Raw genomic sequence first — 24952 nt, forward strand, 5'->3', positions numbered from 1 at the left:
AAAACAGTGTCTTCCAGATCCTTACACATCCACCATAGGAATTTCATGGGTTACCTCTGATATTTCTTGATGATAGTTTGATGATATCACTATCTAATGAATATCCACCCACTCTTCATCTGTAGGTCTGTGAGGAGGCCTCCCTTTCCTCTCCAGAATCCTACTTTTCATATAGAATTCTGGAACACCATCCATTTCAACTTTAATTTGAGCTGACAAGCTACTTCTTCCTGCATTGGTTTGCTAAGCCTCGATCAAAGGGGACTTATTGAAATTCCTTCAAATTATCCAAATCCCCAAAGAAAGTTTCAAACAGCCAAATATCTCTCTGGGGTGCCAAATTTAACCTCCAGCTATGGAAAGTCCCTACGCGTCAAGGAAAAAATCCTGAAATCCTTTTCTGCAAGTGTTCTTTTTTCTTGACCTGAATTGGCCTCTCTTCCAAACATTTTACAATGCCAGTCCTATTTCCCATTCTTGGCTATAACTCTGAAGATTGTGTCAATGCGAGAGAATATCTTAGAAGTTAGAATTTTTCTGAGTTAAATAACTTTTCAGGCAGTGAATTCTGGAGTCCAATCACCCTCAGGATGAAAAACAAATTCTTCAATTCTCCTCTTAGTCTTCTACTCCTCCTCCCCCAGTAGTGTCATCTCTAATAATTAAAAAATTATTTTCCTATCCACCCTAGCTATGCTTCTCACAGTCTTAAACACCTTTATCAAGTGCCCACTCACGTTTTGCTGCTCTAAGAAAGACAACCCCACACTTTCCAATCTTTCCTCAGGTCTCAGGTCCTTCAGACCAGGCAACATCCTGGTAAACCCCCTCTACACCCTCGTTTGCACAATCACATCCTTCCCATAATGTAATTCCCAGAATTACATACTCCAAGAATGGCCTAAACCAGTGTTTTTACAGTTCCAGCAAAACTTCCTTGCTCTTGGATTCCTCAGCTAATAAAAGCAAGTATCCCAAATGCCTTCTTAAACTCCTCATCTACCTGGCTTGCTACCTTCAGGGATCTGTGGATCTGCACATCAAGGTCCCTTAAATCTTCAGCACTTTCCAGGGTCCTACCATTCATAGCCTAAATTCCTCAACTTGTGAGCCCTCCCCATGTGCATTACTTCATTTTTGCCATTTGAAGTCCATTTGCCACTGTTTTACCCAGCTGATTAGTCCACTGATATTCTCCTGTAGTTTACAGCTATCTATCTTTCAGTATTAACCACTCTACCAACCTTTATATCATCCAGGAGCATGTTGATCATATCCCCTACCTTTAAGTCCATATTATTAATTATACCACAAACAGCCAGCATCGAGTTCCATAGAACCCTGTAGGAAACAAACTTTCAGTCACAGAAACTTCCCTCTATCATCACCCTCTGCTTCCTGCTTCTCAATTACTTTTGGATCCAATGTGCCATTTTGCCTTGGATTCCATGGACTCTTACTTTCTTGACCAGTCTGCCATAAGGGATCTTATCAAAAGCCTTGCTAAGGACCATGTTGATCACATTAAATGCATCAACACTCCTGAATACATCCTTAAAATAATTTGATCAGATTTGTCAAATATGATGTTCCCCTAACAAATCTATTCCTGGTGAATCCATATCTCTCCAAGTGCAAATATATACTGTCCTTAAAAACTTTTCCTAATAAATACCCCTCCAACAAATTATTGAATTCAAATTCCATCATCTGCCTTGGAGGGATGTGAATCTGCGTCCCCAGAACATTACCTGGATTTCTGGATTAACAGTCCAGTAACACTATCACCAGGCCATTACCTCCCCAATAAAAAATAACCAGCCTGTAACTTCCTGGTATATTTCTTCACCCCTTTTTTCATAATGGTTCAATGTTAGAAATCCTCCAGTCCTATAGCACCTAACCTGGGGCCAGAGAGGATTTGACAGTTACTGTCACTGCTCCTGATAACTCCTCCAAGTGCTTCCCTCAAAAGTTTTGGGTATATCTCAAGCAGGCCTGTAGATTTATTAACTTTTAAGGCTGTTTTAATCCCATTAGTACCTTTTCTCTCTTTAAATTCATTTATTCTAACATCTCACAGTCCTCCACCCTGATATCTACATTTGTACCATCCTTTTCCACTCTGAGGACCAACACAAAGTATTAGTTGAGTACTTTAATGGTCACTAATGGACCCTAATTTTTCCCTTTTTATTCTCTTGCTCATTACATTTTTTAAAGATACGAAAACATCTTTGAGTTTTTCTTTATTCTATCCACCAATGCTTTGTCATGTACTTTCTTCTTTTTCCTAATTTCCTTTTGAAATTCCCCCTGCACTTATTATAATCCCCTAGAACTGTAATATTGAGCCCCCAGTATCTTCCATAAGCTTCTCACTTATTTTTAATTTTAACCTTTTTGCCCCTTGAAATCCAGATTTCTACAAACTAAGACCTAGCTTTGTATTTAGGAAAACATGTTTGCCTCTGCTCTTGCTATTTTTTCCTTGAATTCCTCCTACTGCTCCGATAGATACATCTGCAAATAACTGTTCCCAGTCCACTTGAGCCAAATTGTACCTTATCTTAGTAAAATTAGATTTTCCCCAGTTTTTGAACTTCAATTCCTGCCCCATCCTTACCATTATTATCCGAAATGATTTCTTTCTCAGCACACTAAAGGACCTTCGGCCCACGATGTTGTGCCAAACTTTTACCCTAAACCTAAGGTCTACCTAACCTCCACTGCCTACCTTATACTGTCATCCATATACCTATCTAATAGTCACTTAAATGTCTCTAATGAGGCCGACTCCACTACTCTCTCCGGCAATGCATTCCACGCTCCTATCACTCTCTGAGTAAAGAACCTACCTCTGATGTCTCCCCGATATCTACCTCCTTTCACTTTAAAGCTATGCCCCCTCATAATAGCTACCTCCAGCCTAGGAGAAAGTCTCTAGCTGTTTACTCTATCTATACCCCGATCATTTTGTACACCCTTATCAAGTCACCTCTCATTCTTTGTCATTCTAAAGACAAAAATCCTAACTCTCTCGATCTTTCCTCGTAAGACCTTCCCTCCATTCCAGCAACATCCTGGTAAATCTCCTCTGCACCTTTTCTAATGCTTCCACATCTTTCCTATAATGAGGTGACCAGAACTGCACACAATACTCCAGATGTGGCTGAACTAGGCTTTTGTTTAGCTGGAGCATAATTTCACGGCTCTTGAACTCAATCCCTCTATTAATGAAAGCTAATACACCATATGCCTTCTTAGCAACTCTATCCACCTGGGTGGCAGCTTTCAGGGAACCATGGACATGAACCCCAAGATCCCTCTGCTCCTCCACACTGCCAAGAATCTTTCCATTAACCTTATACTCTGCTTTCAAGTTTGTCCTTCCAAAATGAATCACTTCACATTTTTCAGGGTTAAACTCCATCTGGTTATGCTTCCCAACTGATGCACTCACTATGCGCTCCAGCCTATTTCTGAAAATTAGCCCAGAATTGCCCCATTTCTATGTTCTGGCTGAAAAACATTCAACTGGATGCAATTTAAGAATTTTGCTTCATTTCCACCTTGCATACTGAAACAATCTCAATATTTGGATAGTTAAAATCCCCTAATATTATTATTATTACCCTTATTATTCTTACATTCCTCTGAAATTTAATTGTATGTATGATTTTCTATCTCTCCCTGACCATTTGATGACCTATAGCGCACTCCCAACAGAGTGTTTGCTTCATTTGTATCTTTTACTCCCAGCCAAATGACCTTCTTTGATGATTCCTCCAAGATATCATCCCCTCTTAACTGCTATAATTGATTAATTAATCAATATTCTGATGTCTCTTCCTCTTCTAGCCCTCTCTCTACCTTTTCTGAATATCCTATGTTCAAGAATATTGAGCTGTCAATCCTGACAATCTTAATCAATCAAGTCTTGGTGATAGCTAATGATATATTGGTCCAACATGCCAGTCTTGGCCCTCAGTTCATATGTCTTACCCATCAGGCTCCTTGCATTAAAATATATTCCATTTAGCCTTGCTTGTTTATTTACTTGCATGCTGCCTTTGCGTATGTATCTTCACATATAAATAATTCAACAAATACGCCAAAAGTATTGAATTCAAAACACTACTCACTATGCAAGCTTTGCCTTTGTCTAAATGAATGTTGATTCTTCAATGGGCCTTTAAAGAATTTTGGAAACCAGTTTAAAATGTTTGTTATAATAACATACTGACTTGGTTATCCCAATTCGTGAACAATTAATTGGTAAGTGCTATTTCTATTGTAATCAATCTGCTAATTAAATCACAACTGGCATCAGTCTGCAAGATAAAATATAGCATTAATAGTTTGAAGTTTTTCAAAACTACAATAAAAATGTAATACCTTCCTGCAGCGTTTAATTATTAAAACTATCCACACACATTCATGGTGAAAAGTGATGCACAATAATAGCCAGCCTTTCACAGTCTCTCACAATCAATCCATTGAAAGCACTCTGAATATTTATGAACTGAAAGTAAAATCAAGATGCCACATATTTTGTATCACAGCATCTCCAAAACATGAATAAATACTATGTCTCATCAGTTATGCTTTCAGTCACAGAATCAGCAAACCATACGTAGTTAATCATCACCATTCTTAATGAGGATGAAACAGTCATATGACTTTTATTACAATTACAAAAATAATTGTACACTTAGCCTGGGTCACACAGATTCATTCTGATCTCCATGACCACACCATCAGCTACCCGTATTTGAAGCTAGATTCTACACTGTGCAAAATCCTGATCAACTGATAATATCACCAGATGATACTAGGGCTTCAACTTATAGGTTTATAGTTTTACTCACATTTTAACTTGTAGTCCTGTCAGCTTCTCTTCTCTCTGAACTTTATTTTCTATTCTACCCAATCCTATTCCCATCCCATGTGCAGGATTACTTCTAATTCAATAAAATCTCAAACTTTCTTGATTATCCATGAAGTTGCTGTCTAGAACTCTGTGTAGACCACATGTGTAGGACAGTTCCTTTTCCGCTGCTAATCTGGCACTATCCTCCACCTCTTCCTCTGCGACATTGGTGACTGTATCAGTGCTGCCTCATGCTCCTATGAGGAGCTTGAACAGTTCATCAACTTTACTAACTCCTTTCACTCCAACCTCAAATTCACCTGGGCCATCTCTGATGCCTCCCGCTCCTTCCTGGATCTCTCTGTTTCCATCTCAGGTGACGGCCTTGAAACTGACCTCTACTTCAAGCCCACCGACTCCCACAGCTACCTGGACTACACCTCCTCTCACCCGCCCTCCTGTAAGAATGTGATCCTCTACTCCCAATTCCTCCACCTCCACCACATCTGCTCCCCATTTTGGGGTGTTTCACTCCCGCATATCACAAATATCGTCCTATTTCAAGGACTGTAATTTCCCCTCTCCGGTGATCGAAAATGCCCTTAACCGCATCTCTTACATTTCCCACACCACTACCCTTACATCCCCTCCCCCGATGAAAATAACAAAATCCCCCTTGTCCTCACATATCACCCCACCTACCTCCGCATCCAATGCATAATTCTTCACCACTTCCACCATCTACAAACCAAACCTACAACCACAGAGATATTTCCCTCCCCAAACCCCTTCCTGCCTTTTGTAGGGACTGCTCTCTCCACAACTCCCCCATGTTGTCCACACTCCCCACTAACTGCACACTAACCGCAGGAAGTACTACACCTGCCCCTATGCCTCCTCCCTCACCTCCATTCAAGGCACAAAACAAACCATCCACATTAGACAGAGGTCCACCTGTACATTCGTCAACTTGGTCTACCGCATCCACTGCTCCTAATGTGGCCTTCTCTATATCGGTGAGACCAAACGGAGACTTGGAGACTGTTTTATCCAGCATCTGAGCTCTGTACATGACAAACGACAATATCTTCTGCTCACGAACCATTTCAACACCCCCTCCCACTCCCTGGGTGACATGTCCATCCTGGGCCTCCTCCAGTGTCACAATGACACCACCTGGAAACGGGAAGAGCAGCACCTCATATTCTGCCTTGGGACCCTACAGCCCTATGGCCTAAATGTGGATTTCGCCAGTTTTAAAATCTCCCCACCCCCAGTCTCATCACATGTCCAAACCTCCCTCTCATCCCCACCTCCTTGACCTGAGACAACCTGTCCATCTTCTCTCCCAGCTATCCATCCCTCCCACCTCACTGTCCAGTTCCCCACCACTCACCACCTGCACTCACCTATCACCATCCCACCTGCCTTCCCCAGCCCCACCACCACCCCCACCCCTCTCTCTATTTATTTCTAATCTCCTTTCCCCATCCCCACTTCTGAAGAGGGGTCCCGACCCAAAACATCTACTTTCCCTTCCCTCTGATGCTGCCTGGCCTGCTGTGTTCCTCCAGCTCCACACTGTGTTATCTCTGACTCCAGCATCTGCAGTTCTTGCTATCTCTACGCATAGACATGTTCCTGTCCATCACACCCAAGACCTCCTCAAACATAACTGATCCTTCAAAAATCCATACTGGCACCTCATTCAGGATTCAGCAGGAGGAAATTAGGTGTTTAAAAAACTACTTTATTTCCATAACTTATTTTGCACATAGGTATCAATAATTAGAATCTTTACATGTTATAAATAGACATCTTCCCACCACCACCCCACTTCAAGATACAATATGAGTTTTTAGCCAAGATAAGCTGAGACAAAAAAATTCCTTCTCTCATCTTAATATGGTTCCTGAATTTAAGTGTCAGATACTGTATGCTAGTATGTTGTATTCTAATCTGGGTAGGTGACTGCTATCAATCCTCCTTTCTCTAGGCTGAAGTTAGGGTTTGTCTAATTATCACTGGCAAAGGATAGACTGACAATGAGTCCAAACAGAAAAGACACTTACAAAATAAGTTAGTTTATTGCATGATAACAATAGTTCGCATTAACTTGCTAGGCATAAATGCTAAGGACTTACAGGAGCTACATAGAATCTAGAGCTAATAGGAGCTGCAGATGCTGGAGAATCTGAGATAACAAAGTATGGGAGATAATGGGAACTGCAGATGCTGGAGATTCCAAGATAATAAAATGTGAGGCTGGACGAACACAGCAGGCCAAGCAGCATCTCAGGAGCACAAAAGCTGACGTTTCGGGCCTAGACCCTTCATCAGAGAGGGGGATGGGGGGAGGGAACTGGAATAAATAGGGAGAGAGGGGGAGGCAGACCGAAGATGGAGAGTAAAGAAGATAGGTGGAGAGAGTGTAGGTGGGGAGGTAGGGAGGGGATAGGTCAGTCCAGGGAAGACGGACAGGTCAAGGAGGTGGGATGAGGTTAGTAGGTAGCGGGGGGTGCGGCTTGGGGTGGGAGGAAGGGATGGGTGAGAGGAAGAACCGGTTAGGGAGGCAGAGACAGGTTGGACTGGTTTTGGGATGCAGTGGGTGGGGGGGGAAGAGCTGGGCTGGTTGTGTGGTGCAGTGGGGGGAGGGGACGAACTGGGCTGGTTGAGGGATGCAGTAGGGGAAGGGGAGATTTTGAAACTGGTGAAGTCCACATTGATACCATATGGCTGCAGGGTTCCCAGGCGGAATATGAGTTGCTGTTCCTGCAACCTTCGGGTGGCATCATTGTGGCAGTGCAGGAGGCCCATGATGGACATGTCATCAAGAGAATGGGAGGGGGAGTGGAAATGGTTTGCGACTGGGAGGTGCAGTTGTTTGTTGCGAACTGAGCGGAGGTGTTCTGCAAAGCGGTCCCCAAGCCTCCGCTTGGTTTCCCCAATGTAGAGGAAGCCGCACCGGGTACAGTGGATGCAGTATACCACATTGGCAGATGTGCAGGTGAACCTCTGCTTGATGTGGAATGTCATCTTGGGGCCTGGGATGGGGGTGAGGGAGGAGGTGTGGGGACAAGTGTAGCATTTCCTGCGGTTGCAGGGGAAGGTGCCGGGTGTGGTGGGGTTGGAGGGCAGTGTGGAGCGAACAAGGGAGTCACGGAGAGAGTGGTCTCTCCGGAAAGCAGACAGGGGAGGGGATGGAAAAATGTCTTGGGTGGTGGGGTCGGATTGTAAATGGCGGAAGTGTCGGAGGATAATGCGTTGTATCCGGAGGTTGGTAGGGTGGTGTGTGAGAACGAGGGGGATCCTCTTGGGGCGGTTGTGGCGGGGGCGGGGTGTGAGGGATGTGTCGCGGGAAATGCGGGAGACGCGGTCAAGGGCGTTCTCGATTTGGTCCAGGAACTCCCCACCTACGTCCGTGACACCACCCACGCCCTCCACCTCCTCCAGGACTTCCAATTCCCTGGCCCCCAACACCTCATATTCACCATGGACGTCCAGTCCCTGTACACCTGCATTCCGCATGGAGATGGCCTCAAGGCCCTCCGCTTCTTCCTGTCCCGCAGGCCCGACCAGTCCCCCTCCACCGACACTCTCATCCGCCTAGCTGAACTCGTCCTCACACTCAACAACTTCTCTTTTGACTCCTCCCACTTCCTACAGACTAAGGGGGTGGCCATGGGCACCCGCACGGGCCCCAGCTATGCCTGCCTCTTTGTAGGTTACGTGGAACAGTCCCTCTTCCGCACCTACACAGGCCCCAAACCCCACCTCTTCCTCCGGTACATTGATGACTGTATCGGCGCCGCCTCTTGCTCCCCAGAGGAGCTCGAACAGTTCATCCACTTCACCAACACCTTCCACCCCAACCTTCAGTTCACCTGGGCCATCTCCAGCACATCCCTCACCTTCCTGGACCTCTCAGTCTCCATCTCAGGCAACCAGCTTGTAACTGATGTCCATTTCAAGCCCACCGACTCCCACAGCTACCTAGAATACACCTCCTCCCACCCACCCTCCTGCAAAAATTCCATCCCCTATTCCCAATTCCTCCGCCTCCGCCGCATCTGCTCCCACGACAAGACATTCCACTCCCGCACATTCCAGATGTCCAAGTTCTTTAAGGACCGCAACTTTCCCCCCACGGTGATCGAGAACGCCCTTGACCGCGTCTCCCGCATTTCCCGCGACACATCCCTCACACCCCGCCCCCGCCACAACCGCCCCAAGAGGATCCCCCTCGTTCTCACACACCACCCTACCAACCTCCGGATACAACGCATTATCCTCCGACACTTCCGCCATTTACAATCCGACCCCACCACCCAAGACATTTTTCCATCCCCTCCCCTGTCTGCTTTCCGGAGAGACCACTCTCTCCGTGACTCCCTTGTTCGCTCCACACTGCCCTCCAACCCCACCACACCCGGCACCTTCCCCTGCAACCGCAGGAAATGCTACACTTGTCCCCACACCTCCTCCCTCACCCCCATCCCAGGCCCCAAGATGACATTCCACATCAAGCAGAGGTTCACCTGCACATCTGCCAATGTGGTATACTGCATCCACTGTACCCGGTGCGGCTTCCTCTACATTGGGGAAACCAAGCGGAGGCTTGGGGACCGCTTTGCAGAACACCTCCGCTCAGTTCGCAAAAAACAACTGCACCTCCCAGTCGCAAACCATTTCCACTCCCCCCTCCCATTCTCTTGATAACATGTCCATCATGGGCCTCCTGCACTGCCACAATGATGCCACCCGAAGGTTGCAGGAACAGCAACTCATATTCCGCCTGGGAACCCTGCAGCCATATGGTATCAATGTGGACTTCACCAGTTTCAAAATCTCCCCTTCCCCTACTGCATCCCTCAACCAGCCCAGTTCGTCCCCTCCCCCCACTGCACCACACAACCAGCCCAGCTCTTCCCCCCCCCCCACCCACTGCATCCCAAAACCAGTCCAGCCTGTCTCTGCCTCCCTAACCGGTTCTTCCTCTCACCCATCCCTTCCTCCCACCCCAAGCCGCACCCCCCGCTACCTACTAACCTCATCCCACCTCCTTGACCTGTCCGTCTTCCCTGGACTGACCTATCCCCTCCCTACCTCCCCACCTACACTCTCTCCACCTATCTTCTTTACTCTCCATCTTCGGTCTGCCTCCCCCTCTCTCCCTATTTATTCCAGTTCCCTCCCCCCATCCCCCTCTCTGATGAAGGGTCTAGGCCCGAAACGTCAGCTTTTGTGCTCCTGAGATGCTGCTTGGCCTGCTGTGTTCGTCCAGCCTCACATTTTATTATCTAACAAAGTATGGAGCTGGATGAACACTGCAGGCCAAGCAGCGTCTTAGGAGCAGAAAAGCTGACGTTTTGGGCCTAGACCCTTCATCAGAAATGGGGGAGGGGGAGAGGGTTCTGAAATAAATAGGGAAAGGGGGGAGGCAGATCGTAGATAGATTGAGGAGAAAATAGGTGGAGAGAAGACAGACAAGTTAAAGGGGCAGGGATGGAGCCTGTAGAGGTGAGTGTAGGTGGGGAGGCAGGGATGGGACAGGTCTGTCCGGGGAGGACGGACAGGTCAAGGGGGCAGGATGAGGTTAGTAGGTAGGAAATGGGGGTGCAGCTTGAGGTGGGAGGAGGGGATAGGTGAGAGGAAGAACAGCTTAGGGAGGCGGGGATGAGCTGGGTTGGTTTTGGGATGCAGCAGGAGGAGGGGAGATTTTAAAGCTTATGAAACCACATTGATACCATTGGGCTGCAGGGTCCCCAAGCGGAATATGAGTTGCTGTTCCTGCAACCATTGGGTGGCATCGTTGTGACACTGCAGGAGGCCAGGAAGGACATGTCATTCAAGGAGGGGGAGTTGAAATGGTTCGCGACTGGGAGGTGCAGTTGTTTATTGCAAACCAAGTGTAGGTGTTCCACAAAGCGGTCCCCAAGCCTCCGCTTGGTTTCCCCAATGTAGAGGAGGCCACAACGGGAACAGCGGATCCAGTATACCACATTGGCAGATGTGCAAGTGAACATCTGCTTGATGCGGAAAGTATTCTTGGGTCCTGGGATGTGGGTGAGGGAGGAGGTGTGGGGGCAAGTGTAGCACTTCCTACGGTTGCAGGAGAAGGTGCCGGGTGTGGTGGGGTTGGAGGGGAGTGTGGAGCGGACAAGTGAGTCATGGTGAGAGTGGTCTGTCCGGAAGGCAGACAAGGGTGGGGAGGGAAAAATGTCTTTGGTGGTGGGGTAGGATTGCAGATGGCGGAAGTGTCGGAGGATGATGGGTTGAAAATGGAGGTTGGTGGGGTGGTATTTGAGGATGAGGGGGATTGTCTTTTGGTGGTTATTGCGGGGGCAGGGTGTGAGGGATGAGTTACGGGAAATGCGGGAGACACGGTCGAGGGCGTTCTCGACCACAGCGGGAGGGAAGTTGCAGTCCTTGAAAAACAAGGACATCTGGGATATACAGGAATGGAATGCCTCATCCTGGGAGCAGATGCAGCGGAGGAGAAGGAATTGGGAATAGGGGATGGAATTTTGGCAGGAAGGTGGGTGGGAGGAGGTGTATTCTAGGTAGCTGTGAGAGTCGGTGGGCTTGAAATGGATATTGGTTTGTAGATGGTTGCCTGAGATGGAGACAGAAAGGTCCAGGAAGGTGAGGGATGTGTTAGAGATAGTCCAGGTGAACCTGAGGTTTGGGTGGAAGGTGTTGGTGAAGTGGATGAACTGTTCGAGCTCCTTGTGGGAGCATGATGCGGCGCCGATACAGTCATCAATGTAACGGAGGAAGAGGTGGGGTTTGGGGCCACTGTAGGTACGGAAGAGGGATTTAACTTTGTTTGTTAAAGTTACGTAACCTACAAAGAGGGAGGCATAGCTTGGGCCCATGTGGGTACCCATGGCCACCCTCCTTGTCTGTAGGAAGTGGGAGGAATTAAAGGAGAATTTGTTGAGGGTGAGGAAGAGCTCGGCTAAGTGGATGAGGGTGTCAGTGGAGGGGGACTGGTCTGGTTTGCAGGACAGGAAGAAGCGGAGGGCTTTTAGGCCATCTGCATGGAGAATGCAGTGTATAGGGACTGGACGTCCAAAGTAAAAATGAGGAGTTGGGGACCGGGGAATTGGAAGTCCTGAAGGAGGTGGAGGGCGTGGGTGGTGTCATGGACGTAGGTGGGGAGTTCCTGGACTAAGGGAGAGAAAATGGAGTCCAGATAGGTGGAGATGAGTTCGGTGGGGCAGCAGCAGGCGGAGACAATGAGTCAACCAGGGCAGGCGGGTTTGTGGATTTTGGGAAGGAGATAGAAGCGGGCCGTGCGGGGTTGGGGAACAATGAGGTTGGAGGCTGTGGGTGGGAGGTCACCTGAGGTGATGAGGTTGTGGATGGTTTGGGAGATGATGGTTTGGTGCTCGGGGGTGGGGTCATGATCCAGGCGGCAGGAGGAGGAGGTGTCAGAGAGTTGGCGCCTGGCCTCAGCAATGTAGAGGTCAGTGTGCCATACTACAACTGCACCTCCCTTGTCTGCAGGTTTGATGGTGAGGTTGGGATTGGAGCGGAGGGAACGGAGGGCTGCATGTTCTGCGGGGGGAGTGGTTGGAGTGGGTGAGAGGTGTGGAGAGGTTGAGGCACTATCTCGATGGCAGTTGGAGAGGAAGAGGTTGAGGGAGGGTAGGAGGCCTTGGGGTGGTGTCCAGGAGGAGGGCTTGTGTTGGAGGTGGGAGAAAGAGTCAGTGGAGGGAGGGTTAGGCTCACGGTTAAAGAAGTAAACGTGGAGGCAGTGGACAAACTGCTCGATGTCCAAACGTGACCAGTAATCTTTGATGTGTGGGTGGAGGGAGACAAAGGTGAACCCCTTACTGAGGACTGATCGCTCGTCGTCAGTAAGCGGGAGGTCTGGGGGAATGGTGAAGATTGAATCTATATGCATTCTGCAGGTACTTGTGCAGAATTCAACAGTCTCTATTCAAAGAGTTTGTGTCAGCATCAGATTGGGCAGAGCAGGACATAATATCAATATTAACTCCTTCAGAACCATTGCTTTTTTGCAAAAGTAGAACACAAAGTGCCAAAGGTGTGCATTATATTTTCATGGATACAAGATGAAAGATCAGTGACCACAGCAATAACAGTTTCTTTCTCCACAAAATGCTGCCAATACTGCTGAGATTTTCCTGCATTTTCTGTCTTCAATCTATACAATTCACTCTCACTCCGAGCTCTAAAAAGAAGTCAAAATCATGTTACGGCAGGAGGAGGAGATTGACTAAATAAGACAGTGTAAATCACAATGTATGTGAAAACTAGTGAAAAATTGGCACAACAAAAGCAAAAAATGCTGAAATATTCAGCAGATCAGGCATTATCTACAGATAGAGAAATGGATCAATGACTTTCAATAAACTAATCAAGGAACTTCAAAAAGTAATGTCAATGTTTCGGGTCAAGTGGCCCTTCCTCAAAATGTAGGAAGGTTCACTCGACCTGAAACATTAACTCTGATTTCCTTCCACAGATGCTGCCAGACCTGCTGAGCTTTTCCAGCAAGTTCTGTCTTTGTTTCTGACTTACATCATTCACAGTTCTTTCAGTTTTTATTTAACCTGAATATTAACTGATTTTCTGTCCACAGGTTCTGATGCACCTGCTGAGCAGTTCCAACATTTGTTTTATTTCATATTTCCGACCTCCACGGTTTTGCCTTTGACTTAGTGCAGAAGGTAATGGATAAATAAAAATATCCAATATCCCATCTGACCAACTGGTGATGATATATCGTGGGAAAAATTTCAGATCACACAATCTTCATTCAGAAAATACAAAGTTCCAAGTGAAAAAGACAATTTCTAATGAGCTATGTTGGGAGAGGGTTGAGGCCTTCAAGTGATTTGTTATAAAAAAGGCATTACGAACACAATGTCTTTCACTAAACATATGTCAGGTCATATTTTTGTAAGAATAGTGCTGATCCCATCCAATTGTAATAACAAATCTGACCCCAGAGCACAATCAAACTTTCAAAGCTTTATTTTTTCTGTTTGGTTACCATAGTGATTAATCATTCAAAATGAGGTGTCAATGTTGTTTAGCAAAACAACACCAGTGTGTTGTATTACATAAAGGAAAAAGAAAGAAAGCTATATGCAGATAAGACAAAATAGAAAGATCTTATCATTAGCAAAACAAAAGATTTAGTCTTGTTCTTCACAATATGACTCACAGGCACTCAATCGCAGTGCTGTATCGCTCCTGTTATAGTTCTTTAATTTCTTTCTCAGCTGACTGTTTCTGGTTTTGATGTCTCAGTGACTCACTTCCAGTTCTGATAGCCCAACCACCTTTTTAGTTCTGACAGCCTGAAAATTTCCACACAAAGCTCTCACAATTTGGAAACTTCACAATCAGACTTCCTTTATGTCAGCTCTTAAGAACAGAATCCTGATGACGAACTGATCTCAAACTACCAGTCTGATAAAATCAATCTGTTTTCTCTATGTCGTGAAAGTTAAACATTGTAAACATTATCAATTAATGCCACAGGGTGGCTTCCAGGGATTTAACTCAAGTTACATGTATTCTTGGAAATGATAACTTCACTGTTCCAAATGATGTTCTGACCACTTAAATATACCTTCATTGAACTGAAACCACACACCCATTTTACTTCTACTTTGAAATCCACATTTCTCAGTGATAATGATACATTGTAAACCTGTATCATAATAGTGTTTTGCATTTTGTTCAAAATCTTGTTTAGCTGAATAGAAATTTCAGTTACTGAGAAAGAAGGCTGACTTTTTTCAAGAAATGAAAGTCCACAAGTTGTGACAAATCAGTGATCAGATTAGTATTGGGAATCTAATATTCCCTACAAGATTTACAAAGAGTCTTAAAAAATAAATATGCGTATTTTAAATAATCATTTCCCGTACAGAAATATTTAAACTGCAGTTTCTAACAGAACATGCCAGTTTACATGCAATATTATAGATTATTATATATTTTTAATATAGTTTTCATTGCGCTTGGAATACAACTCCAGCAAACCTTTGTTCCTAAGTTAATCGTGTATTCAAGGCAAGGAGATACATACATACCAATATGACAGACTAAGTATATGATTATATTGCCTCTGACCACTGAGTTGTTTTAGAGAAAACACTATCTACAGAAACAACAACACAATTTCACAAGAAGTACTGGTGGTTAATCTCTTGTTTGGCTTCCTCAAAGAACTGTTGTAAAAAATATGCCCATCTTAAATTTTTTCCTATTATTCCCATTTCCTCACGCTAGCTAATGTCATTTTGCCATTTCCTGTTTTTGTTTCAGATTTCCAGCATCTGCAGCATTTTATGCTTTAATTAAATCAATTTGTTTTAAACTGATATCAGAAGTTAAGCACATCTAATGTTGTACCAAGAACACAACACATCATTCAGGCAAAGCAGATTTTAAACTGCAAGTGATCCAAATTCTAAGCTGTTTACAACAGTCATACCAGCAAGTATGTGGATCAGGAAGTGAACTGGAACAGATTGTTTTGTAGGCAAGCTAACCAGAATCCAAATGTTTGAGAGCCAGGAGATCCCGTTTTTAATAAAAGATCCTCAAACAGAAATGAAACATCTGGTATTCACAACATAATTGTGGTATCAATATAGGTTTTAACATGACATTTCATATAGATTTGGACTCTAAATATGCTAGCGTACATAAATATATCTCATTGAATGTCAATATTATATATAAAGAACAGCATTCAATTGCTCAGTAGATAATACCTGCTATAAAACAGCTGTGAAGGTTACTAACAAGTATGAAACCTTGCTTCGGGAGTGGTAGATCAAGGTCTTAATGAAGAAGGAAGAATAGAAAGACATTAAGACAGGTTGAAACAGCATTTAAAACATATACCAGATGAGACAGTCCATAAGAGCGAGCAGAGGGACCATCAAGAGTGGGAGACTGATGAAATACTTGGTATGAGGAGAAAAAGAAAAAGGTAATACAAATAGTAAATAAGACCCGAATGAAATAGAAAGCATGTAAGAAAAAATGTAGTGTATCCAAGGGAAAGTACATGAAGTGTATGACTGCCACATGGAAATGGAAGAATTACCAAAAAACACAACATGAGAGCATTGGATGAGAAAATTAAAACGCTAGTAGAGAAGAAGAAAATAATAACTCCAGATAATGACTGTATAAACAACAAGAACAACAATCTTTAAAAAAATAAAGCGTAAAGAAGCAATGTGTGGAGTACATCAGATGATCCTATGAAAAAGAAGATAAAAATGAATTGGCACCTTAGAGAGAAGAGGATGACCAGAGATCATAGAAGTAGAATTTGTTGCTTTTAACTTGCAGATCAAAGTAAAGACAACACCTGAGATCAAAGAGATACCAACAGAATGCCTGAAAGCTCAGATTGATGTTAACATTGGGATGTTGACAAACCTCTGCAATTAGATTTACAGATTAGGAATCTGTAATGAGGATCTTATGCTGTCATTTTTCATTAGGCCCCCAAAGATATCAGAAGTCCGGAAGCGTTGATGACCTGCCTACACAAACAGAGGGCTGAATCATAAGGATGTTTTGGCTAAGTGTTTGTTTCATGGAGTTTCACCGTGGGTTTTCTTCATGGCACCTAGCAAGTTTTCTTGCTACATCTTACCAAACCCAACTGTAAGTATCTAGCCTGCCCCTGCCACTCTCTGAATACAGAGCAACTTGCCATTGTTGAGATATCCTGGAATAGTTTGGCATCTCTGGCATCAGTGCCATCTTTAAAAGGCCGTTATGCATCCAGACAACACTGTGTGTCTGAAGCTGCTCTGCACAGTTTTTGACATTTGTCTTGGACATGGCAGAGAAGTGGTAATTGGCAACTGGTTTGAGGGATAACGTGATATAGAGACAGGATATTCTCTTCACCCAAGACCAGCAGTGGAGGCCATGATGCCAAACTGTGCCAACCTGGTCCAAGATTGCCCCCAAGTCAGTGCAGTGACAGCCACCTGGAGGAATACACAGAAATGTAGTAAGAAGATTAATGGCCTTCTCCACTCCACCAAAGTAAGTGCCAATATTTTCCCTCTGATGCTTCATACTCATGTGATCTCTGCTCTGGATTAACTTCCTACCAAGGTTCATGATCTACCACCGTCACTATTGACTGTAGCATCTCCCCTGACTTATTCTCACTCACTCTATCCCCTGACACCTCTAACCCTGCATACCCTCAATGCTACTTTATCACTTGCTAGAGGCATTTCACCTGCCTGCTCCAAAAATGACAATGTTTATCTCCCTCTCTCCCTCCCTTTCATTCCAGGAGAAAAACAGCCCACCATAGAGCAGGAAGAATCAAACTGGCTGGTAAGCTGCTTGACATTTAGCTCCTCACCAGCGTTCCTTCTAATTTTCTTTCTGACTGTGCAGTCCTATAAGCTCAAAGCTGTGGTCAGAATGCTGACTCAAGTCTCCATGTGCAGATCCTGGGAGCAGCTATGTAGCTTACAGTGGACATTGATCCTCATCCCTGATAAGAAGAGGTTCCGGACTCTGACCGTTCCGAGTGGCTAGCTGATCAAGCCCAAGCCTCATGATTGGTATCAGATGCTGCCGTTGACTTACTGCCAGGATCCCGTGAACAAAAGCGATCCCCCTCCTTGATTGTCTGGCTATTGTTGACAAGCCTCCTAGCTTTGTGTCAGCATTAACTGGCAAGGCAGTACTGCGAGTCATATATCTCTGGCTGAGTGGCAAAATGCAAAATGGCAAAACATATGGGAATTTTTACCCAGATGGGCTCAAGGTGAGTAAGTGTTAAGAGTGCAAGTGAACATCCTGGAGAAGCAGCCTAGTCCACTCCACGTACTGGTTGTTGGGCTCTGAGTGCAAAATACCATTGCTGCAGCATTGCAATGATGTTTGCTGTTGTGCCCTGAGATGCAGCATTGATATGCAGAGCATATTCTAATTGGATCAAATACGTATACAAGGGTTCTTAGAGTCTGGCACAAGTCAAATTCCAATGTCGGTAATGTAGGGTGGAGGTGGGGTCATGCCCGAAGATGCTGTTGTGTGGTGACTAACAGACTTTACAGCCCACAGCAAGCTGAGGTTACTGGGTACCTGCTTTGACTTCCATGTTGAGAAAACCCAGTGTCTAGTTTACTCACAATGAATCATAAGGTAAAAAGCTGCAGGTTAATGAGTTAATGCACAATAACAAGTAATAATCCTCCTCAACAATCAACATGTCATGACTTCGCAAGAATCTTGCCCCGACACCTGGAATTTAGTTAAAAGAAAGAGTGAGATGTTCCTGATAACAAAATAGGCCTCACTGGATTCCTGGTGCAAATTTCTCACCATAGCCCATGTTGTTCAGGTCCCTATTAAATTTCATTAACAGATAGTTGATAGCTAGGTAGATGATAGATGATAGATGATTAGGATTCAGACCATGAATGGAACAAAAGAAAATAGCACCAACTCAACAGAAGAAATGAAATTATTGATGGATAGGTAAGCTTCACATGATGGGGAAGGAGACTTCACATCCAGAGTGAGGCACAGCTGAGTGAGTATATTTCTCTGGGATTTTGGAGCAGCGTGCCAATTCCCTACAGAGGGGTAGGATGTCTTAGATTTTGTTTTGGTTCATAGTTTATATGGTCTTTTAACAGTATAAATTGAAACCCAGAATTGGGAGCCCAACACAAAGAAAGACTGGCATCACAGGAAAACTGTAAGTTCTTTGGTTGGTAATAGCTGCTAATTTGACTATCTATTGCAGGTTACTTTCAGATTAAAGTTGAAAGGAGAAATATTTTATGGATTTAAAACTAAAAGACCAGTAGGAAATTAAAAATACAATTAAGGGCTAAGTAGTTAAAAATAGAGATCCAGGGCCAGCTGATGTGTTGTTTCTGCATGATGGACCCCATTTTGGTCCATAGAGACCACATCTGCAGCAAGTGTTGGTTGCTTGAGGAACTCCAGCTCAGAGCTGATGAGCTGGAGTCTCAGCTTCAAACACTGCAACATACCAGATGGGGAGACGAGTTACCTGGACACTTGTGTTTCAGGAGGCAGCTACACCTGTTAGATTAACTACCACAAATTCAGTCAGTGGTCAGAAACAGGAGGCTGTGGTTATGAGTGAGGCAGTTAGTGGGATACAGGAGATAGTGCTGAAGGAGCTCAATCCTTGATCTTGTCTAACAGAAGTTTGAGATTCTTGCTCCCTTTGTGAATGAGAGTGGGAGCTGTAGGAACGACGAACAAACTGACCATAGGACTATGGTACAGGGAGCCATTCAAGAGAGGGGATGTAAAGAAAAGTGTGGTTGTAACTAGGGATATTATAGTCAGGGGAATATACATTGTTCTCTGTGGCCAGGATCAAAAGCCCCAAAGGCTGTGTTGCTTTTCTGGTGCCAGAGTTCTGACAGAGGTAGCTACAGAGATGCATGGGTTGTAATTTTTAAAAATCCTTGGATTCTGGATAAATAACGGACGATTGGAAAACTACCAACGTATTCAAAGGTGGTGGGGGTGGGGGTGGGGGTGGGGGTGGGGGGTGTGTGGGGTGGTGTGCAGAGAGGTTGGTAAAATGGGTAACTATAGGCAAGCAGCCTAACATCTATTGTTGGAAAAATGTTGGAATCAATTATTAATGAAGCATTTGGAAAAATCTAATAAAACAAAGCCAGCATATCTTTACAACAGGAAAATCATGTCTGACTAATTCATTAGAGCTTTTTTAAGGAAGTTTCAACCAGAGTGGATAAGAGGGGAACTAGTGAATGTGTTGTATTTGAACTGTCAGAAGGCATTTGGAAAGTTACCTCACAAAGGGTTAACTCATAAGATAAGAACCCGTGGTATTGAAGGGAGTATGTTGGCAACAGATAGAAAATTGGCTAATGAGCAAGAAACAGTAGGGATTAGGGGCTTTTTTTTTAAGTTGGGGACCCATGGCCATGGGTTCCATAGGGATCAGTGATTGGATTGCAATTGTTTAGCATATATATTAATGACTTGGAGGAAGGAAGCAAATGTACTGTAACCAAATTTGCAGATGATGCAAAAATAGGTGGAAAGGCAGGTTGCAAGATGGGTACAAACTGTTTACACGGTGACATTGATAATTTAAGTAAACGGGGGGGGGGGGAATGCTGGCAAATAGAGTATAATGTGGGAAAATGTGAAGTTATTCATTATGGAAGGCAGAATAAAATAGTTACTATTTAAATGGACAAAAACTGCAGAAAGTTGCAACACAAAGGAATTTGGAGGTATTTGTACATGAAATGCAAAACGTTAGCACACAGGTGCAGCAGGTAGTAAGGAAGGCTGATAGAATGTTAGACCCTATTTCAAGGGGATTGGAGTCTAAGAGTAGGGAAGTCTTATTACAACTGTACAAGGTGTTGGTGAAACCATATCTGGAGTACTGTGACCAGTTTTGAACCCGGTATTTAAGGAAATATGTCATTTCATTGCAGGGAGTTTAAAGAAGGTTCACTGTGGTGATCCCTGGTATGGAAGAATTGTCTTATGAGCAAAAGCTGAACAGGTTGGGACTATTCCTTGGAGTTTAAAAAAAAATGAGAGGTGATCTCATTGAAGTAAACTCCTTGTCACATGCCAGATCCAACATTTCTCACATCTACTTACCCGCACATTACCTGTAACCCTTGATTCCCATACTGATTAAGAGTCTATCTATTGCAGCCTTAAATATACACAAAGACTCTGCCCTACAGGTCTCTGTAGCAAGCAATTCCAGACACTTATAGCCTTATGAAAGATGAAATTCCTCCTCATCTCAGTTTCAGACTGGCACCCCTTTATTCTGAGGCTGTACTGCCTGGTCCTAGATTCTCCAGTAGAGAAAACATCCTCTCAGCATTTACCCTGTCAAGCCCCTTAAAAGCCCTGTACGTTTCAATGAAATCGCCTCTCATTCTTCTGAACTCCAGTGAGTACAGTCCCAACCATTCAGGCTTTGCTCAAAGGACAGTCCTTCTGTATTGGGGATCACCTGAGTGAACATTCTCTGAACGTCCTGCAATGAAATGACATCTTTCCTTAAATGAGGTGAACAAAACTGCTTACAATAGTCTAGATATGTTCAGATGGAGTGAAAGTACATGGTGAAGTACACACTAAGACTTGGGGAAACTGCTACAAAGAAGCAATGGGGGAAAAATCCATCTAAGGCCCTGTTGTCATTGTGTATTGAGGGGTGTAAAACTAGGTGTAGTCCCTTGGGTTGTGTATTTCACATGGAATGAATACTGTAAATGTAGGTGGTAACGACTTGTAATAATGAGGTATCTCAGAGTATCACTAACCATACCGAAAGAAATTTCTCATGTGCACTTTACATGACAATTCAAAGTTGATTTTACATAATGTACATATAAAAGGTTTGTGAGAATTTATAATTTTGGAAGATAAATTCTGGAAAACTGTCTCTAATATAACATTATGAAAGGATAATGATTACAGTAAATAACAGGTGTTAGTGGAGAGAATCTACACACAAGCTCTGGTTTCCGGTTTCAGCAATTATTTTAAAGAATGAACATATTTGTTGGTACCCAAATTTGAGACCCTCAAGTAAAATTTTCTCCTTTGCAATTTGGTATTACACAGTAATTCAGTTGGATAACTGAAATGACACCACCCTAATGTTATAAGCATTGTAAAACAACACAGTTATAACAAATTCTCATCAACTCGTGGTTTTGCCCTCTTTTTATTTGAACACTGACACCATCATCAGGAGAACTGATTTAGCAATGTGATTGAAACCTGTATTGTGTGGGAGCATGGAAATGCATGTCATTAGGTTTCATTATTAAACAAATCATTTCAACTACAAACTAACTAGACAGCATTGAACGTGCAGGTACTCACACAAAGACGCACAGAATGGGAACAAATTGATTCATGCTCTGTTTATTCCCAGGACTGAACTTTATCAAGTGGGGCTAATGAATGGAGGAACTGTTACATGCATAGTAAGTGTTCAGCCATAACAATATATAAAATATGTATTCCAGACACCTTTGTTAGTAATAGCATCAATATTCAATTTTCAAAACACAGAGGGATGTTTACCATAACCGTAATTCAACATTTTTCATGGAAATTGGGACTAGAAAACATGATTTTGGGCAATTAGTATCAACAGCAAGTAAATCCTAATTGGATGGAATCAGTGCAAAATGAAGCTTCTTCATTATCTCAACCCAAAACTGTTTATAGCATGCTTACATGATTTTTTTGATTGGCGATGTTGCTTAAGAATGTGAACTGAGATAAGTTCACAGCCATGAGCTGTGACAATTATAAAGTGAACTGCCAAAATGCAAGTTTTAGAATTTACAGATTTGATAAAGTTGCAAAGGTAAATACACAGTATTCTATCCAAGGAATATTGATGTAATAATTTCCCTCTAAGCACTTGAATTTTTATTTCTTGTTTTTACTTTAAAATTTCTGTGACATGACTAAACTTTTAATACAAACATTTGTACAGAATGCACTTGGAATGCACTAAACTCCCAATGACCTTTCTGTGGACGCTCTGGGGAAGTGGAATTATTTGGGTAAACAAGCAGGATTTTATATTTATTTAAAATAAACTAAATAAGGAGTCATGTCTTAACTTCTGTGCTAATGTAGTTTGTCAAATATTCCATTCATTTAGTTTATACAATTTGGGAAAATGTCAGTTGGCAAGGAACTTGATACACTAGGTTGTAGGGAATGAATACTGAACATGCCAAAATAAAATAAAAATACTGTTGTTGTGTCATCCCATACCTTCCCATGTTTTTGTGCTTATGTCTGCAATATGCTTCAGGCGTTTGGAATCAATTATGAAATAGCCATACTCCTGGAGCCCTCTACTGGTAGGAAGATAAATCAAAATCAGTGCTAGGCCTTAGCCAGCTGCTTGATCCTACTCGTGCGCCAAAACAGTCCCAGAACTCAACACTCATTTGGGTGTTTTAAATTTTCAAAACATAAAGAAAAGTGTAGAGGAGCTCAAGAACAAGCTGAGAGATTTTTATTGGCAATCAAAGTGAAATTTCCTCTATAACTGAACTCCAAGATGCACAGAGAATACCTACTGCATCACTGTAAATATTTATATTTCCACCTTCCTATGGATTCTTTAAGTCTAATTCCCATTTAATACCAGCTTGTATTGAGTTGGGAAAATTTTGGTTTGAAGTCGCAGCTAGGATGAGGTGTTAAAATTCAGTCATGTGTAAATACAACCACAATTCATAGAAAGATTTATATATAACAAAACTCATTGAACACAGCAACTTCACATTGACGTTAATTACCTACACAAGCAGTAAAGCTACTCCTATATTCTGCATCTTCTGTCCTATATCTTTATTGCCCTTTCTTTCAATGATCTGTCTAACCTATTCTTAGATGTTGCTATCGCCTCTGGTTCAAATGCCAACTTCAATAGTGCAATCCACAGGCTCAATCTCTTCCTGATAATTTGACGTTTTAAAAAGTTGAAAAATTCAATAATTTTAATTCATCAACTTTAAGCTGAGAGTAGATGGTTAAAAAGAGACTTTCTGGTCAACCTATAATGACATTAAATTGTTAAACAGTAAAGGGGTACAATGGATGTTGAACACGTAACTCAAGACAAAATCCACCCAGAGACAAATGTAAAAGTCACTGGTGAAGAAAGCTGAAAGTAAAGGTTTGATTAGGTTTCGTTTTGCTATTTGTAGCCCACCATGTGATTAAAATATGACGTGATAGGAACATGCTGCCTGTCCAGGGCGATCACTAACAGGTATTTTTTAAACTGTGAATTTTGTATTTCTTTGACTTATTTGTGTTTTAGGGGATGTGTAGGACGATATGGCCTTGCCTAAAGTGGTTTCCATCTTGCTCCAAATTAAGCAAATTTATCCTCACAGGCAGATGAGAGAATTTTCCATGGATTGGCTTCAGGCTAAATGGGGGAAAGAGGAAGATACAGAGACGAAGCTGGCAAAGAGGGAGAGGGGCAAAGGTGAGAGATGAGAAGAAGAGGAGAGATATGAAGATGATTGGTTGTTAAGAGCAAATCGGTGAGAAATTAAAGAACATTGAGGAAAGGGAGCAGTAGATGGTGGTGAGGGAGGTGTGAGAAATTTAGGAAAGAGTGAAAATGAAAGCAAATTCTTGCACTTATGACATCTTTGAAAAGCCACTTCACCTGTCCAACAGGTCCTGTCTGGCTTGTAGCACCTGACATAGTTCAGCTCTGTCAGGGCTAGGGAAAACATCCTCCTCATCAAAAGACTGCTCACATTCTCCCAGTGTCTCAGCAACCAACACAACGCCTCATTATCTGCTTCAATTATGCAGAAGGATGTGGCACACTGTAGCTGCATTGTACCAAAGGTTCCCACATCGACTACATCTTCAGCAGCCCTATTGTCTGCTCCATCATGGCCCAGGCCAATGCATGTGTGGCATTAAACCTGTACTCTGTATCATGTGATGGTTGCAGTGAATAGTTTTTGACCTCCAGTAACTGGCCTTGTAAGGTACCCAGACCTGCACCAAGTACAGGAAGTGCTTCAGGATGTACAAATCAAGCAGTTGCCAGGGTAGTGGGCACTCACCTCCGGGGAGTGGTAATGACCATTGATGAGCTGAAACCAAATGGAACCCCCTCCTTGTGATAAATTTCACAGTGTTGCAACATGCCCCTCTTGGTGCCATTGTATGTACAGTCTAAGACATCCTGCATCTTGAGTAAGACCTCTTACGTTCTGGACACTGAGTTCTGATGCTCAGCTGCAATACTGGCCTCATTGAGAAACAAAACAAACTAGCATGATCTTGTATAGATGGTATCAGTCACTGTCCTGATACATTTGTGGGTGCACAACAGAGAGCCCACACACGCCACTCAATACACCCTAGAAGGAGCCACCAACAGAAGTTCAAAATAGCTGTCCCCTCCACAGCCACTGGGAGAGGATGGTCTCCCACTCCTGTAACCCTCAGGTCCCATTCCATGTGTCCTGG

General features: G+C 43.5%; 1 protein-coding gene across 2 annotated transcripts in view; it reads left to right on the forward strand.

Annotated features, from left to right (window-relative positions):
- Positions 1 to 21872, forward strand: part of sbf2 (SET binding factor 2) — a 609277-nt gene extending 587405 nt beyond the window's left edge. The window contains exon 43 of one of the 2 annotated variants that reach the window (XR_009446846.1): positions 21855 to 21872. The gene's annotated coding sequence lies outside the window, so the exon portion shown is untranslated. Of the gene's footprint in view, positions 1 to 16383; positions 16550 to 21854 lie in introns of those variants that run through there. The other variant, XR_009446845.1, reaches the window with a different exon arrangement.
- Positions 21873 to 24952: the final 3080 nt, after the last annotated feature.

Source organism: Stegostoma tigrinum, chromosome 17 (genome assembly GCF_030684315.1).
Source record: "Stegostoma tigrinum isolate sSteTig4 chromosome 17, sSteTig4.hap1, whole genome shotgun sequence".
NCBI classification, from domain to species: domain Eukaryota; kingdom Metazoa; phylum Chordata; class Chondrichthyes; order Orectolobiformes; family Stegostomatidae; genus Stegostoma; species Stegostoma tigrinum.